This window comes from Ciconia boyciana, chromosome 2, assembly GCF_034638445.1.
Source record: "Ciconia boyciana chromosome 2, ASM3463844v1, whole genome shotgun sequence".
NCBI classification, from domain to species: domain Eukaryota; kingdom Metazoa; phylum Chordata; class Aves; order Ciconiiformes; family Ciconiidae; genus Ciconia; species Ciconia boyciana.
In genome coordinates this window covers 59424522-59441311 of record NC_132935.1, presented here as the reverse complement: position 1 = coordinate 59441311, position 16790 = coordinate 59424522, and positions in this window count along the sequence as shown.

The window sequence follows — 16790 nt, the reverse complement described above, 5'->3', positions numbered from 1 at the left end:
GCAGAACTAAAACCAAAGCAGAAAAGAATTTCAGTACTCCGTTTGAATCTTGGATATCAATTGCAAGTTTTCATGATCACAGAAACAAGCAGGCTTTAAATTCATGGTTAATTTTAAAGGCATTTAATAGCAACTACAGGAAATTGGGAGTCTGGTTTCCATAATTACATTAAGTGTATGTTTAATTTTAAAGTTTTGTAGTGCTGACATTCAAACAAGATCCAAAGTCTTGGTTGATCAAGCACAGGAGGTATGGACACATTATGTATACTTCATGGATGTAATACAGAGAACATGATAAAGATAATTAATAGGATATAAGGCCGTAGCCTCCTGTCCTCATTTTAACAATCTGAACAAAATCAAAAAGGTGTAGAAAAAAGTTGCAAGATCCATTTAGATCTTCAGCGATTTGACTGGATTAGAGATTCAAGCATATTGTGCATAACAACAGGAAGATTAGAGGGGACTTGATCATGGCCCCTAAAAGTCAACTCAGGGAACAGATTTATGGTAGGAAGTATCTTGCAAACCAAGAAGTAAATGTGTGAAACTGATATTGAGCGTGAAATGAGGGGCAGGAGGAATATTCCAGTGAAATGCAATTAACGACTGAAACAGTTAACCTAGGAATCCAATTCTATGTGTTTTGAAGTCTTTCATCTAACACCAAAGATAGTCCTCTAGCTTGACAGGGAGAATGGAAGTGATAGAACTATTTCTGTCTTCAGATCTCAGGCTATTTTACGCAGAAGTTCAGTTTAGCAGACATACTGGTTTCTCTCGTTGTTGATAAAAATCAACACAATCCTATAAAATATACTTGTTAAGAATTATAATCAAACACTACTAAGATTCAGAGAAGGAAACACTATATAACAGTATTTAACATATAGCTGGATATAATGAAGCAGGAAGGAAATCCAGTATCCAGATTGTCTGTTTCATGTTACATTAAAGTTAACATTTAACTTTGAAAAGGTTTTTCTGTATTTACTTATAAGAAAGTAATTAGATTTTTTTTTTTTTTTTAAGTATGGTTGTCATTTGGGATTGTGTTTCTGAAGTTAATAAAATAAAAAACAAAAATAAAAGATGCAGGAAACCTTCCCTACCTTATTACACATAGGGGTAGACTGACCTCGTTCATCAGCAGCTTATAACAGCTACAACCTTACCTCCTTAACCATAAGTGCTCTTCCAGACTCTGCTCCTATTCACACTGTTTACTTTCCTGCCATTAATTACAATATCTTCACCCTTTGATGCTCACAATGATTCTTCTCCTGAAGACCAATTATTTTTAAGAGACAGAAATTTCACCTGTCCTCTCTCTTCTGCATTTTCCTTCCACTAATTGTTCTAGCATTCTGACCCAAAGGAAAATATAGCTTATTCCTACATAGTTCATGCCTAGTTCAAAGCTAAAGGAAAGACCTCCTGGGAAAAACTAGAGACCAATAAGAGCAAAAAGAATACCAACAACTATCACCATCTTCATAAAGGAGAGATCCCTTCACTTTGTCCTCTTCTATGTCAGCCAATACCACTGTCCTTTCCTTCATCACTTGTCATATTTATGCCACAGGTAGCCTCTAAAACACTATCCCCTTTTGTTTCTGCCCCCCAAAACCCTTTCCTAGCTGATGAGTAGTCAAGAACAACACTTTCCCAGAACAGTAGCTCCCAAAATCTTAGTTAAGTAAAGTAATTACTACATCATTAAGTAATATCACTGCTGCTAGGTTGCTTTGCAGACATTAGATTCAAGGCAAAGATCATGTGATGCAAAATGTGTGGATAACAGAAGTAAAGGAAATAGTGCTAGCTCAGATGCACTTGTGAAAGCTTTCTGCAAAGACAGTTTATTGGCCTGGGCTGGAATGAATAAATACATTGTATGGTTATGATTGACTGAAATCATATAAAGCAAGCTAATGCCACATGTTAGGAAACCCTGTTTTCAGATTATCAAAGGCACAAAAGAAGTGCTGCTCATAAGTTGCTCTCTCATGAAGCATGTAGATTTGACTGTTACCTGGCAGAGAAAATAAATTAGCATAGGTAAATGTAAAACTACCTTAAACACTGCAAACACAGAGTTTGAGATCTAAATGAACTACCACCTCTAATAACGATGCACTGAGCTTTATTAAAAATGCTGAGTATTGCATATCCCACAGAGTCCTTTCTACTGAAGTACTAGCACTGTAAAAGCTATCTCCTCCTAATAGAAAAATTGCTTCAAAGACTCAGCATGTTCACTTGGGGATGCTCATGTAAAAGTATCTCTAAAGTTGCTCTGATAAGACAGAGCAGTCTTTGTCAGTAATTAAAATCTCTATTAAAGGTTAAATGTAACTCTCCTTAAAATCAGTGGAAATATTTGCATCACTTCAGAAAGTCCTGTATCCAGCTACAAGTGATTTACATTATCTTATTCCTCTTAATTTCTGAAGGATGCTCCATAGAAAAAAATGGCACATGGCATTGTGTCCCATGTGGTACACTGAGAATTCTCTGACATTTCCTGTTCACAGAAATTGTCCCCAGTTGAAATGCACTTTTCAGTTATTTGGTCCCTGTATAATGTCATCTGTGTGCATCTAAGGCTCAGAAAATTTTGCTAGCTGGCAAAGCCTGGTGACAAACAAATCAATGGTTTTCATTTTGCTGATGGCATGCCTGACAGGGTATGTGACTATTGGGTGTCAGATTCTTTTTAGGCTGGATTTATTGATCAAGTCTATCCAGAAAGTTTAAAGCCTTCCCTGGTGTTTTGAAGTATATAGAAAATGTCTTGCTGCTCAAGGTTCCACAGATGCTGAGTTATTCATTTTCACTTATCATTAGTGTCCTTACTGGCAGCTGTATAGTAATCATGTCTCTTTTCTTCCTTTCAGCCAACTTCTGTCAAATATCCTTTCTCATACCTATACACATTAAATATTCTCACACAGGGTTGGTAAAATGTTCTGAACAAGGTAATTGTGGTTGCTGTTAATAATCATCTTGTACAGACCTTTCTAGTATGTCCTGAAGAACTAAAAATATTGTTCTAAGAACAAAGGAATGGACTGACAATCCTTGATTTGCTCCTTTCCATGCTCATTCACAGGTTTTGTTCAGGATAAAATTTTATGCTTTTTCTCACTAGAGAGTAGAATCTGAAATGCTTTTGACATCCCAGCCCTCTGGTGTTTCCATTTCATGTCAGATGTGTTGCCTACCCAACTCTGTTATTCTTTAAATACATGGTAAGCTGCAGCATGTCAGTCAGTCCCGCATCCAACAAATCACTTGTTTGTCATGGGATTTCATGAAAAGATCTGAGCCTGTAGCAACAATCTGTATCTTTTATGCTTTACCTGCTTGACTTGGTATTTCACAAAATGATCTAAATTTCCAGTAACCAGCTCTGCTCCTGCAACATGTACATAATCAGTAGGACCCTGAAGAACACCATGTATCCTATAACATATTTGCCTAGGTCAGCACATCACTTCTTTGCAAGAGTTAGGGATGGCATTTAGGCACATGGGCTCTCTGCCTTTAGCATACTGTGTGCATGTCCTTACTGTTCTGTAACTTACTGCTGTCTTGGCAATCACTGACAAAGATGAATTCAAATGCTTCTGCGGCCTGATTTATTTCCAGGAGCACATACAGGTCTGCTGCGAGTGGAAGGCTCATACATACTGTCTGTGAATGAGAAGAGCTGGGTCATTCCTTGTTCTCAACTAGAATGAAACCAGATTTCAAAATTGTGAAATTCTCCAGAAAACAGAGGTTTTTCCCTTTCTTTATGCACCTCTAGGAACTAACACTGGCTTTCACCAAACATTTGTTTGACTAAAGTTTGGTTTTCCGACTCTTCACAGAAAGCAAATAAGTATGTACCATAACAAAGCAGATTCTGTGTTAGATTTACATGAATGCTTACAGAGTAAGTAGTGCAGTTAACTTGTCTTCACTGTTCATTTTAATGATCCCATTAGAATTTTCATTTGAAAACCAAATACAATTATAATAGCTAGAAAAAGAATAATCTGAGTTGCAGTCCAGCTCTGTGATGGCTCTGTTATGGTAGTGTACCTTGCCCTGTTAGTAGGAACTGAAGACAAGGATATCTGTGGAAGTGGAAGATATTGAATTCTTTTGGAAGCATCAATGGCAAACAAAATCTACCACTCACTTATATGTGAGATACTGAAAGAAGTGAACAATTTCCCCACTTCCTCTTCCATCTATCCATTAACTCATCTGTGAAAGGAAGTATATATTAGGTGAACTAATATTTGGGTGGCCTTGGTGCCACCCAAAAGAGGTTATGCAGCTTTCAGACCACTCAGAGTGCAGAGTGATATTGCATTCACCTTGTGTATGTTATATATTTTTACTGTAGACATGGAGATGCTGAGGTTTTCTGGGTCACAGTTCCAGAGCTAGGCATACCTTGTGCTTGGGGCATGAGTCCTTTGAAAGATGCCCTGATGCACAGGATCCATCCCCAATGAAAAACACCCATCCTGAGGATGTCCATCCCAGTCAATAACTCTTCAGTTCACAACAACATGTTTGCTGAAGCGGCCCACAATGGAAAATCTTGGTTCAAGCCTCATGTTGTTCATGTTTCCCATTCACCGCAGAGCAATTATTTTCCTTAAGAGTCATAAGTGTTCAGAGTCCCCACAGTGCAGTTTTGTTGCACGGACAAAAAGACATAAATTTCTATCAGGCTGATCCTGCTAAAAGAATTACCAGTAAATGAAAAATCTGTTTAAAAAAATGAAAAACAAGAATTGCAACTTTGCCCCTGTGACTACCAAAGGTCTCTATATGTAGACATATATGTGTATATATACACATAAACATAGATAAATGTACCCATAAATAAATGTACATATATCTACATATAGAGAGAGAGACATACACTGAAGATAAGTGTCGAAGAATCAGAAATTGTTTTTAACATTGTGAGGGGACAATGTAAAAAAATTGTGAGTATATAACATCTCTGTGATACTGCCCCCCAAATTCCAGATTTATTTGTATGAATTATGGGATCTGTTCTGCAATGCTATGACATCATGCCAAGTAAAGGCATGACAAAAATGCAGGAAAAAAAAAATCTGTAAATGTATGGATTTAAATGCTTGATTTTTCTGAGTTTATAAAACTATTTAGAATACAGTAATGATATTGATTTAATGCATAAATTATATTAGGTTATATAATAAAAAGTAATTATTTTTTTCCTTTTTCTTTTGGAAGTATCATTTATTTCTTTTATCAAAGACAAGCCAATGTATTGACGTACAGCATTTTACTTAGGACTGAAAAAAAAACACTTAACTTCTTTACCAAAGGGTGTGTCCTGTGTACTATAAGCTATGTGTACGTATTATACTGTATCTTTATTTCTTTTTTCTGCCAGCTCTATTTTGAAATTCTCTCTGGATTTTCTTTTTACTCTCCACTTCATTTTTCTATTTTTGCTTTCTCACTAAATTTATTCCTACTGCTCCTTGTCCATTTTGATTTTTTAGCCTCTCTTTATTGAAATGAGAGCCATGTGAAAAACTCTGAGCTGTAATTTTGAAACTATTATGCTGAAAGGAGCTTGAAATTGGATAGAATTAACTTATTCATTCAGCATTGCAAAAGGACAAATACTAGTAATTCCTGAGCACTTCCAATTTGCATTTACTTCAGAGCAAATTTCACATATTCAGCATGCACACAGTACTAGAGTTGCTTGGGAACTTCCCTGGAAAACATTTTCCTGGTCTGTGAGTAAAGTCATTGCTATCCAGACCTGAAAAAGAATTATGGTAGTGATTGCAACTGTACAAATGAAGAAATGGGCTGCATTAGCCTATGACTGATGAGCAGATAGAAACTGGACTGGAAGTCTAGAATTACTATTTTTATTATATAGCCTAAAATAATTTATGCATTAAAATGATGCTTGTATAGACCTCTTGATGTACAGGTTTATACAAGCCACGTGCAGGATTGCATAGAGGAGAACGTGCAGCCTGCTAAACATCCAAATAGAGCAATAAGGATGTATTATATTAACTGAATGCATGGTTCGACTAGTGCTTGGAGCCTGAGAGTATGCCTAGCTTATGGCTAAAAGAATTAACCAGTTTAAAAGTTCAGGAAAACTACCAATAGGAGAATTCATATCATAAGTATATATGTAAAGAACCGAAAAAACTCATGCCAAGGGAGAGCTGTAGCTTGCATTCTGGCATTTCAAGCTGCTGGAAAGTTCAACCCCACTGAGTGCTACTTGGTCTCCTGTACGCAGTGTTCTCATTACCTACGATATTGTCCAGATTAAGGATTTCACAGTTCATATGTTCCACTCAGTTTAGACACAATTCTAGTTTCACAGTGTGGCAACTACTAACAAAAGCCAACCTTTTCATGGCAAGCAAAATTTTATAAATTAGGAAGTTCCTTTAAAATTATGCCTCAGCTGCTAAGTTCCTATTCAGACCCCTAAATAAATGAACAGATGTTCAGAATTAACATACTGCAAGTCAACCTCACCATGCTTGTTAGAAGTCAAGGAAATCTGAAAACAGAATATTTTTCTTTATGCCTAAATTGGGAAACAGGATCCCAACTTTTTCAGGACAGATTGCAAATGTCTTTCTTGTACCCTTATTAACCCTCATAGTTCTTCTTTTCTTGTTTCCAGAGATACTCTCTCTTCTGCTTGTATATTCTCTTCCTTTGCTATTCATTCTGCAGCTGGATGTTAGTAATGTTTATAAGTCATACTGTAATGACCAGATTTATTCTGATATTGTAAACTTCCTTATTAAAATAGAGAGATTTTATGCAGGCACAGCACCTTTTCAAATGACTACTCACAGGGTCTTTATGGTGCTCCAGGTTCAATGAGCTTGCTCTTCCAGTATTTTGAATAGGACCAACAAATAGACAGTGATTACTTCACTTCATAAAGAATTCTTTCAAAATAGCTCTCTAAATATTTTAATTGACCTTTTAATTTCTTTGTGATGTTCAGAAAGATTTCTTGAAGAGCTGCACAGGTACAGACCAATGGTGACATCAAGTGGTGATTTACATTTTGACTGTATTTGAGAATAATCACTGTGGCAATGTAATAAAAGATTTCCTCAAAGTTTTTTTTCTCTTCTGATAAAATCATGGCTTAGAATATTACTTCTATCTATGTTCAGTTACTGTGTAAGGGATAAAACTGGCAGAGGGGTTTTCTTGATTTTTTTTTTTTTTTTTTACTTTCTGCTTTACCTGTAGTGCTTTTTATGTTCAGTTCTGCATCACCCATTGGAAAATGCTAAATACCATCCAGCCTAAAGGATGACTACATGTGACTCCAAAGATCACAGGGTATGGTTTGCTGAGGTCATCACTGCTATGCCATATGTCATAACCGGAGACTATCCTGGATAAACTAAAATCTGGTATTCAGCTAGGTATTTCACTTCTGATATGTGAAAGTCTCTCTTTTCCCTCATTCAGGTTCTGAATTAAATGAGAACTCTGGAGGGTATGGTCTTTTTAATCCTCAATATTATATAATTTTAGCACAGTAAGTTATCAAAATAGGCTGATAGGGTTTATATCATACTTGCACTTCAAGGACTTCATACTGGCACTTCCTAATAAAATGCTACAGGATGATTAAGTTCAGAAATGTCAGGACTTCTGAAACTGTATTTTCTGCAGACTCCAGCAGTATACTACTCCTCACTAAGTACTAAGAGGACACCCTATTTATTTCTAATTTGATCCAATATCAAATACTAGTCTTGAGTCTTGCCATTCTAGAAAGTACATCAAGTGCTGTTTTCATTGGTCTTGCTAGTTCTTACCAGCAAATGATGAACTGTGTTACCACAAAGTCTCCACATTTAAACAAATAAAATATTTTTCAGGTACTTCAATGCTATAAGCAGCAAATTGAATTCTTGTCAGTGGTCATAGGGCATGGAAAGAAATAGCAGCCAGAGCCTGCAAACATAGGAGTATAGTGATTGCATAGTTTAGGCTTCAGGAGTCTCCTTCCTGTACAGATGACCTGTCCAGCCTTTTCCTTACAGAGCAGATGTGAGTCTGTGCCCCTCTGCATCTTCTCAATAGCTGCCTTACCCTCACGGCAGCATGGCATAACTAGCTACAATTTTTTTCCCTTTAAAAAGTCAAAAAGAATCACAATGCTCCCTATCTAATCTTTTGGAATTCATACTGCACTGCATAATTAGGCTTGAAATCAGCTACAGCACTGAGCATCTCCATTTGTAATCATCTTTTGAAAAAGAACATAGCACAGATAGTTGCAGCAAAGGGTAACTATTAAAACCAAATTTCACAGGTTTTGTTTTGGGTTTTTTGTTTTGTTTTGTTTTTTTAACTCAGACCAGACTGTTAGGAAGCTTCCACTGCTAGGATGTCAGTCTGTTTGTGAAAATGCATATAGAAATGACCCTGTATGCAATGTGCATGACAGTCATGGCTATTCCTCTTGTAGCTTGAGCTGCAAATTAGTCACCTGCTTGCAAAAGAGAGTTAGAGCCCAGTTTCTCCAGTGTCCAAGCACCAAACAAAATCTTTTGTAAGGAGAAGATTGCCCTTTGTGAAAGCACAAGAACTGTGGGTCTCAGCAGGAGCTGTGAGAGGGAGTAAACATAGTCATTTACACTTACGGATAGCATAGGAGTAGATTGAGCCACAGGGAGTACTCCCAGCCTTCACTGATGATTGCAACACTGAGTAATGTATTACATTTGGCCTGGAGACATGGCCATAGTGACTATTCTGGGTCCAGTGACATCCAACATAGTCAGTTGACCATGCTTATAGCTTAATACCTACATACCTACATAGAATAATACCTACATTCTCTATTTTGCTTTATTTGTGTTTAAGTATTAGTAACATAACGACTTGAGATAGAAATGAATGTTGTATAAAGCTGATTAACAGACAGAATAAAGTACCTCTTTTCATAATGTTCCTGGAGGAGACTAACTGAAGAGGTATACAAAAGTGATGAGAGAGCATAAAATTCTGTGTGGAAGGTTTAGAAGATTTTTACTAGCTCTTGACTAATGCTATGGAAACACCTGGGCAAATTTATCTCATGAGGATTAGAAGTTAGAGTCCACAATGCCCTGAGATAACGTGCTAACTCCTGTTGCCTTAACTGCTAGAAATCTGTTATTTATTCTAGACTGAATACCCCTTATCCCTGTTTTCAGCTTCCCTTTATAGAACCTCACTACCTCTTTTTCCGCTGTATTAAATAGCCATCTGCCAGCCAAAATGTATTCCCATATACCTACCTGGGGACAGTGGCCAAGCTGGTTTTATCCTTCTCTTGAGTAAATATTTGAGAGTGAGCTTTACCAGCTTGTTTTTACAAAGCAGGCTTTTCATACCTCAGTTCATTCTTCTCAAGCACTCCCAATTAATTTTTCGTCAAAATTAACTGTCTTTTCTCAAAGTATTTTCATTCCTTTGTCCCTGAGAAAAAATATTTTCTAAACATTACCAACAATAAAAATTAATGAGAGACAATGGGGCAATTGTAATCAGAATCAGTTATTACAGAACGTCTTTCATTAAGAGAAGCCATTGCATAGAGCTGCAGCCTGGAGGAACTGAATTTCAAAGCAAAAGCAGTTATTGTGTTCTACAAAACTTGCTGACGTTCAACAGGCTTAAATCTCAGCAAAGGGCAGGGGTTTTTGTTTTAAAATTGTGGAATATTTGGCCAATTCCAGTGCATGGCTAGTCCATGAGTAGTGTCTATCTAAAACAGTAGTGTAGAGTTCCATTTTTCTTGCCCGTAAATTCCTCCTCCAGGCTGAATCTGTTGCAGTGATATGTGTGCAGGTCTGACCATCAGAGCGTTAGACCCCTGGAGCAACTAGCAAAGCCTTATGCTGTACTGTGCAGCTAGTGGAGCATAAAGGGGAGGGTTTTTCTAGCAAGGTTACTGTCAGGTGGTTAAAAGGGATCTGGTATAATCTCCAAAATCCTGTTTATAACATTACGTTCAGGGGACATTTCCTCTGGCAGCTAAAGAAGATACCTGAAATCACAATGCCAAACTTCTGACCCTCCATTACTTCTCTTGGTCAGTAATGGAAAACTGAAATTAAGTGATAGAATAAATTTATCCCATGCAAAAGGGCAGCCCAAAATTCATGTACCATTTAAGTCCCATCTCCAAGGTTGAAGATGGGACTTAACTAATGCACAAACCCTCCTTTGCGCAGTTTGTTTGACCACTGTGAATAATTTGCCAAAGAGAGTATATGAAGTCCTAGAAAAGACTGGTACATGGACCACAAAAGAGCGCTTACACTACAAATCTTGGCTTTCTGTCACCTTCTTGAGGAAATGCTCTTTTCTCAGACCACTGGTTCCAGACACGAAGAATCCACTCTCTGAAAAGAGGTACCACAAGAAACTTAAGTGCATGGTGACATCTTAATACGCAACGGCCAAATGTACATAGACAAAAAGAAGACAGTAAGAGACATTCAACAAAGCATATAACCTTTCATTAGCCATCTAGAGAGGCTTTCTGTGGCACTCAGTGTGATGTGAAAAGGCACCACAACAGACTGAGTCCTAGAGATACAGCCCTATCCGTCCTAATTATAAAGACCTTGACACATTACCAGGAGGGGTACATGAGCAAGAAAGCAGGAACAAGCATGAGCAAGATCAACATTTTCATATCCTAATATTTTAAATATTCCTGCATAATCTTAAAAAGTAAGTGATATTGCAAAGTAAGTCTGGACAATTTTGTGACATTTTAAAAGTATGTCTTTTCAGATATACTTAATGCATAGGTGACATTTAGATATATTCCTATGTTTAACTCTGTGGTAGCTCAACACTTTTTTTCTACCTGGCTTTTCTAATAACCTTGCCTCTGATTTTCTTAATGTCAGTTGTAGACCCTTGTTAGAGCTGCTGAACATGTCAGAGCAGCAGCAGAACTTATTTTTCAAAGATCTGCTGGTGGTGATATGTCATCCTTATTAGAAGACTTTCTGATACCGAGTTGAAGTCTTCCTTGATACTCTGGAGAGTTAAATGTTACAGGGGCCAGTACCATGGGAGATTGTTTAAAGACAGTAACAGTAACTTTTAATAATGCACCAAGAGCAAAACTGTTAATATAGGACGAAACAGTAATCCCTTTGTTTGTACTGAATAGGACCCAGCTCCATAAACACTGCTTGTTAACTAAGGCACAAGATGAATGAGGGTTTTTGAACTGGGTTTTAAGTAACCAGTTCTTGGTTTGGATTTTAGGCTTATGTTGCACATCTTTCGTTTTATTTCTTTCCACAAGAGGGCAATAATGAACTATAAATATATAATTTTCCTTCGCTCAAGAGTGTTGAGAAGATAGTAAAATGATTTTTCTCTTGAAAGAATCAGATGTCACACTACTATAATTCAAAATTATTCTCTGAAATTAAAAAACCTACCTCTGTAATAAAATTTTCCACCCAGAAAGAAGCACTACATATAAAGGAAAAGTTTTCAGCATGTTTCACCCTGAGATGCTGGAAATTAGGGTTACTTCAATGACTAAAGAGCTTTACTCATGTTTCTACCAACTGAGAACTTGTGTCATCATTTAATCTATGCTGGATATTAGGTTTCAGTTGTTTTATTCTCACTATTACTTAATCCCCATGTTTAGATTTTTATTTATTTTATGCAAGATTTTAATTTATTCCATTATGTATTTTCCATAACAATTTCAATAGCCCTCTTTTCATCTTTTTTTTTTTTTTCTTGTCTCAGTGTAGGTATGTACTACTTTTTATATGGATCTTATGTATGTCTTGAACAACTGACTTGAGAGGAATTATATGCGTATGTCTTCCCATGAAAAAGAATGAGAAGATTCTGTGAAACTTGAAAGGGTAACATTCTTTTCAATTTTTTTATTAACATTAGCAAAGATAGGAAACCCCTTTCCCACTTAGATCTGTTACAATGTGTTTAACAATGAACAGGTTACTTCTAGAGTCTAGAGAAACTATTTAAATCAAAGGGCAATTTTTTATTTAAAGTTACTTCCAGGGACCAATTAGATGGATTTTAAGCCCTTGAATAATGCTAACTGCATAATCCATTTTCTTGCTTTCATGCTTATTGTGGTAGTAAATACCATTATAACTGGGGTTATCCATACTTTTGATCTATATTCTTTGAAAACAAATCAGTCATGGAATTTGAAACAAAAATGATAAGAACTTGCAATTAGCCAAACTCATTCAAACTCTTTGAGAATTCTGCACCTTGAAAAAAACATATTAAGTGTTATAAAAGCTAACTCTCTGTGGGCATCAGTAAATTTATGAGAAACTATATGGGAAAAAGAATTAAAAGGGAAAAAATTAATATACTACTCTATAAACTAAGGGAAAGAGAGTTTAAGAACTCTGAGTAGGCAATTCTTGAGTAATGAATTTGATATGTTGCTTTTGCTTGAAGTTTCATCTACTTTAAGCAAAACCTTGGTCTTATACTGTAGTTTCCAAAGAAATTCCTGAAAATTCATGTCTATCTCATGGTTCAGCAGAACAGAACTTAATTTATAAAGTAGATCAGAAACACCTGTTCAAAGCTGGCCCACTTTTTCTCCTATTTTCCCTGGTGTATCCCATCAAGCACTTTATTTCTGTGCATTAGAAACCCGGAGGTTTTAGTGCTTTACTTCATTGTTACCATGGAAAGAGAAATTTTCAGTCCATAAAAGGATAGCAACTTTGGCCACATGCGCCAATATTTCTGTGTTTTCCACTGTCTCAGGATGACTTTTTGCTTATGGTTAAGAGCAATAAAGGAAAAAACACAGCTGTAGTCTTGGGTTCCTGTCCACACGAAATGAGCAATGTGATTCCCTGGAGTAAGAGCATAATTTGTGTGCACATCAATCCAGAAACATTTTAATCTTTGAATATTTGAAAGGAGTTTGTGGAATAGCTGTGCAACCAGGTTCTCTGTATGTTTTATCCTGCTGGAATTTGCTTGAACATCATCTGAAGATGATGTAATCTTAACCATAACAAAGATCTTTGTATCTATTGAAATACTTGCTATGAAAAAAATCCAACTATGAAGTGGGGCACTGTTTATTCACCTGACAAATGATCAGCAGATCATTCTTGAATTTTGTGTGGATAACAAAGCAAGTTAATTCTCTGAAGGAATTAAAATGTCACTCTTTAAGAGTACTGAATGTTTCCCTGCTGTGTTTTTTAAAGCTGATTTGCTAATAAAATCTTGCATGTGTTTTGGTGAAATGTGTTGCACATGGAAGCACCTGGATTAACAGGAGTGGTTTATGCCTAAAAATACATGTACAGGACTTGTTTCAATATCTGCAATACACCTCAGTTCTACCCTCTCACACCACAGTTTAGTTCTCTGTTGTATGGAAGAGCAAGGAACTAGCCCTAGACCAAACCATGAAATATGAAATCAGTCATTGGAATCTAAGCTGAAACATCTGAACGTGTTTTCTTATTATATCCAAAAGTTGCACTTGAACAGCCTCTGAACATAGGACAACATTTATAGGCAAGAAAGACAACTGTCTTGCCCAACATGGGTTCTCTACGATTACAGAGCTTTCCAGGCCTGGTTTGCCTAACCCTTCTTTCATGCATTCATTAGAAGACAAAGCAGTCAGATTCTAGTTGGTAGGCTAAAGTCACATAACAAGGTTTGCACATTTTAGGGGTAGGGCAGGAGCTAGGAAGAAAAAGGGAGGTATCTTGGAAGTATGAAGGGGCTTTTGCAATAGAAGAGGCCTTAGGACAAGGAGGTTGAGGAGACTGGAGCTCTGTGATGGGAGATCTTGGTGATATCTGGAAGGACTGAAGCATTTGAACCATGCAGCAGGAGAAGTGAGCAGCTGAGGACTCAACAGGGAGGAAAGGGGGGGGAAGACTTTGAAGTGTGGAATCACAGGAAGAGGGATTCTGGCACCTGAGCCTCTTGTAGGCCCTTCAGCTCCCATTCAGATGTCTTGCTAACACTACAAGTTGTCCCTGCTCACTTGAAAGCTGTCATGAGAATATACCCATGAGTCACTCACTTCAGAGTGTGTAAGAGAGGAGAGAGACAAGCACAGGGTGGCTGATGTTTGACATTAGAGGACAGAGACTTTTAAATTACTTAGGAACGGACAGAGTACAGAAAATCAATAGAACCAAGAGAAGCATCTTGCAAAGATGAAACCTATTTCAATCTAACCATGGAGAGAAAACATTTGAAGTAGCATGGTGTCACATGGAGAGAAAACATTTGAAGTAGCATGGTGTCACATATGACAAGGAGTCTGCCTCTTACTCCGTTTTAGGAAGCTGCTTTCATGACATGAAAGAAACAAGCAAAGGCATGACTATGGCACTCAGAATAAATGGTCAGTCTGATTGGATTTATCTGAACATTGTCAACATCAAGTGCTGGCTACTGTACACTGCTGGGTGTACAGTAGCCAGTTGGACTGTTTGGTGATCCCCTGGATGAAAATCAGAGGTGAAGATGTTATATCTGATGAGAAATACAAATGCAGCCCAAGGATGGCTGATAAGGGAGAGACCAACCATTTTTGCATATAGGTACAGATCATTAAAAAAGGTAAAGAAGAGATCCATGGAAATTTAGAGGAGGGGGAAACTAAATCAAAACTTGTGATTGGGAAACATTGCTCCATTTATCCCATAAGTATAGTTCAGGTACTTTTCATTCCATTTCTCTTTTGGTCAATTCTACCTGTGAGAATATACCCCTAAGGAGACAACAGTCTTCTCCACTGATGAGGAAAAACAAAATATTAGAGGAGACCCTGGCCAAAATGCCTCACATTGGAATACAGCCTAGTCAAAAAGCCTGTGCCAGAGGGGAGACTTGGGAACAAGCTAACCTAAATACAGTTCCTATAGGACACTACAGCATCATCCTGATCAATGCCTTTCAGCTTTAAATAAAAAATATTCAGTTTCATTTCTTTCAAAGACAATAAAATCACAAAAGCAATAGATGTGTTTCACAAGACAACATTCACTGATTGATAAAAGTATATATTCAAAGCAGTACCAAAGGTAAAAAAGCCTTTAAACTTTAAAGTTTAAACTTTAAACTTTTTTAAACTTTATGCAGTGTGTGGACGGTTCTATTCACAGTTTCATGATTAAAGTAACATTAGATTTTGTGTTGAAGGTAAGATCTGAACAGCTGTGATACACATGGAGAGCAAAGCATACATTCACAAGAACCACAGATCTTAATCTCTTTGGGGAGAAATTATATATATATAAAATTAATATAATGAGAATTTAAAATTAAATCAATAGCATGATTTAAGTTAAAATTGCTTTAAAATAAATTCACTCTATTATGTCATGTGTTGTGTCATGATATGATACAGATCCAGCAGACTTCTCGTATGGATAAAGATCACTACTATAGAGTATATTCAGTGAACGTGTTTTTTTCTCTTTTTTTAGATTTCATTATAATATTTTCTGTTGCTTTATTTTTCATCTTCATCTTGCTGTATTTTCTTCTTCAGATTGATGAGTAATACATTAAATTGAGCAAAAGTAATTTTTTTTCCCCAAAAAACAAGTACCGTTGTTCTTATTCTCTTAGAAAACTTGGGCTAAAAACTGCCATTTGAAAGAGATCATGGGTGTATACACCTGAAATTATACAGCTTCCATTTGATCCTAGTGACACTGAAGTTGGGCTAGCTTCAGGGAAACTAATGATTTTCTACATTGTGAGTATCTCTGTTCTTTCCTTCATTTAATCTTCATCTGTGTGTGCAATCAAATTTAGAAGAGAAATGTCACCTGAATTAGAAAAGGACTGATCTCAGATTCTGGCACAGGCTGAGAATTTTAATTAAAAAATAGCAACAGAAAATGACAACTGAAGTGTTACAAGGATAATAGAGGACACCTGCAAGGTCATGTGTGTTATCTGCAATTTCTGGCTATTGAAAAGTTGTGACATAACAGATATCTGTGAAATATGTTGGAATGAAAAAATCTGTTTGAGCTCTCTCATAGCTGTGCATAATTTCTACAGGATGACTAGATCGTGCAGTTACAGAACTGGAGAAACAGTATGTCTCTTGGAGGACTTCATGACAGGGAATGAAATATTTCAGGTGGGAGAAAGGCCCCTACAATAGAATCAGCCATTGAGTTACATAAGAAATGGGCATATTATCTGTTAAACTACATCAACAATATTATACTACAGTATCTTAATAAGATAATGAATATAAAATGTTTAGTGGTAATGGCAAAGAACTGCATATTTTCATATCTGAGGAACAGATATCAGTCATCAGATAAGCAGTATTAAAAGGAAACCTAAATGGCCAGAGATTGGAAGAGGCTTTTTCCACCTAGCAAAAAGAACACACAAGAAATTATCACTCCCTGTAAATATATCAGAAGAGGAAGAGTTGTTTACACTCAAGATAATGCTATTACAGGAGCAAGATGGCATAAACTGGCCATTGTACACTTGTATTTATACAAGGCTTGCATTTATGAGCTGAGTAAGGCTCAGGAACAGAAGGCATAGTGAGGACAAAAATACTTAACGAGTTTTAAGACAGTGCTGCAGAGATCACCAAAAAACCCCAAGGTTGCCTTCAATAGCAAAGAAATGGATCCAGATGCCCCAGGTGACCAATATCAGTTTGACATCTTCTTGTT